This window comes from Magallana gigas, chromosome 10, assembly GCF_963853765.1.
Source record: "Magallana gigas chromosome 10, xbMagGiga1.1, whole genome shotgun sequence".
NCBI lineage: Eukaryota > Metazoa > Mollusca > Bivalvia > Ostreida > Ostreidae > Magallana > Magallana gigas.
Genome location: NC_088862.1, coordinates 8,851,116 through 8,854,344, shown reverse-complemented (window position 1 = coordinate 8,854,344; position 3,229 = coordinate 8,851,116).

The following is a 3,229-nucleotide window of genomic DNA, read 5'->3' as shown; positions in this document are numbered from 1 at the left end:
ACACAATTTTATTAGACACCATTTAATTAGAACAGATGTATGTCAATGATAAGAGGTAAAACATCACGTTTTTTTAAATTACGATGTTTAAAACAAAAAATAAAAAAAACTCATGTGAAAATAGGCAGGAGAATCTAGAATAAGGTTTTACAGATATCGATGATATGTGGTAGAAAACAGTCCATAAACCAGCTTTAAACATAAACCTGTAAACCAGTGTTTTCATAGCAAAATCAGCGAAAATTGGTTTCTATTAAGGCATTTTTATTAATAGCTGATCGATAAATCCATATATCTGATGACTAAACAAATGGTTTGCGGAATCATGTGAATGCCAAAACGTCATATTATAAATTTGAAAAATTACCACATGAAAATTGTATTTAAACAAGCTTATTTGAAAATGTAAGTTTTTTTAACTTATCTTTTTAGACTTGAAAATTCACAAATAAAGATATTAGACCTAAAATCAAAAAGGAAAACACAAAAATGTGATTACACATTTAAATGAAATAAATTTAAAAAGTATCAATAAATAAAATAAAATTTTATTTCATTAAAAATTGTTTTTTTCAATGAATGATTGATTAGGTTACAACATGCACATATGACTGTATATCATCATTGCAACATAAGCATATACGTCATAAAACTTTGTCAGTTTTTTAAATCCTAGACTATTAAGGGTCATTCAACATTTATTGTTTAATTTCATTCTACTACTTCTTTAAAAAAAAAACCCCAGATACATAACACTTACACGCTACTGATATTTGACCGTAAAAATTAATTGAAATAAAAGTAGCTAAAATTTGAAACAGATTTTTTAAACAACGAACTGATTTGAGACAAATATGTTAGATATAAAATAAACTTTGCTAAAACATAAACCAAATTGTGCTAAACGACATATATCAAGCTTTATTTCGCATCAGTTTTTCATTTTACAAATGTATTGAAAATTGTTGTAATCACAATCAAAGTCATGCATTTTCTGCAACCGAAACAAGGCGACACAATTTTCATTTCCATTTCTATTATCTGGCTCAAATAAGTCCCATTTTGGGTATAGAATTGGTTTCCCGCTGTTGTATGAAAAGTTTGAGGTTGTAGAATTGCGAGAAGAACCGAGCCAAAGAGAGCAGTGCCAGGACCTCGAGCATTGTGTTTCAACTGGAAAGAAATTGTATTTTGTTCATTAGAATATCATACATCATAAAATTAAGGTACTTTAACTTAATCTGAATGATGAAATGACTATTGATTAACTGATAGAGATTACATTTCAAATGACTGGGTTTGTAATTTAAATTGGTTGGAGTTCTTCCCCAGATTAACATAAATATTACAACTGATTATAATGAGGAGAGCTATTATGAAACACCCGGTACTTACTACTAATCAGTCTTTCTAATCAAATTAACATTTTGTGTTTTCTTTATATGCATGCTTGATACACTTAATGACTGAAATGCCAATAAGTAAAATACATATTGAATTCATATACACATGTACTTGTTCTTAGAAAACTTTAAATGTCATGATTATGCTTTTAAGATCACAATTTGAAAATACAGAGAACACTCAAACTGTCAGATCTGTTAATGGATACAATTTTTATAATAGTTTTGTAATAGTTGTGAATGAAATGTGGTGATAACAAACAGTATTCAAAATAAAAGTCCAAAGGAAAAATACAAAACAGAGGCAGAGCAAACACGGACAACTCTACAAAAAATTAGTGGCATGATCAGGTGCCATGAAGAAGTGAGCATTCTCTGCTGACCAGTGTCACCCGCCGTTGCTCTTTGCCGTAATCGAGAAAACGGAAAAATTCGTAAACAATTCGGTGATAAATAATGGTTTAACAAGTATGAAAAACGTCAGCTAGCATTTGATCTAGCAGAAAATTGTATTTGCTGACAAGTTTTCGACAACGTTAAAAGTGAATTATATTAAAACTGTATTAAAACCTCTTGTTTCATTTACATGGGTGCTGTCGTTTATGCAACATGTACAGAATTCATTCATCTCAATAATCAGCATTAAAAATCTGTAGATTTAAAGCTTCATTTAAAGTAAAAAAACTATTGATAAATTAGTGGTTTGGAGACTCTCCCTGTTACATGTAAACAACTGAATAAAGGATTTTAAAAAAGAGCTTGGCGCAGGTGAAAGATCAATACAGTTTTCGAATATTTACAAGTAAAATTGGTAGAGAATAGGGGTATCAAAGTGAATCATGCTAAGGAAACCTACGGACTTACCCCAATCTTATGTACATGTAAATCGCTTTTAAATAGTAAAAATGGGCCTTATTTTGATGATTTGGCGAACTGTTTTAACAATATCTTTAATAAACGGAATATCTATTTGAAGCCCAAGCAAGAGTTTCAAAGTGAATGACATAGCAAAGGATTTTTCTTTAAAATATTTATGATTTAATTTCATTAATCACCTGCGCCGATACGATTTAATCAGACAATATGCAATGTTAGAAAAAGCACGTAACATGACAACAAAGTACATATGACGTCACAAAAATGCATCAAGTATTATTTTTGACATCGTTGTCAATACATGATATAAAATTGTTTAAGAGATCACATTTATCATAAAGTTTTGTTGCTATGTTACCATTAATATATTTTTTCTAGTAAAAAATAACTACTCAGTATAATACATATTACTGGGACTCTGTGGTATCCTATAATTCAATTAAACAAAAACAATCTTAAAACATAAGAATAAATGCCTCATGACTAAAAATCTAAGGTTGTGTCAAAATGCTGAATTTATTATTCATCAAGCTAAGTCTCCCTAAATAAGTTGTGTTTGACACACCTCATGGATAAATCAAAATCAAAAGAAATTTTCATTAGTTTTCGTGTAGGTTTTAAGTTTTTTCATCTAGTTGCTTTCTTGTAAATTGCATAATTAAATGTTTTCAGACAGCTTTTAAATATTTTTGCATTCTTATAAATTACATAAGAAAGAACATGTATTGTCAAACTAAGAGGACACAATGGCCTTGACCATTTTGAGACTAAGAAGAAAAGCTCAATATAAAGATTAAGGAAAACTTAAAACCACATGGGGGTATCCTTAACTTAATGTAAGTTTATCGTCAAAAATATTGCATATCAAAATTTAAGGCAGATTTTATGATGAGATTGTTGACCGTCTAGTGTCCTTAAAGAAAGACAATCTAAATTATAAAGCCAGAGCA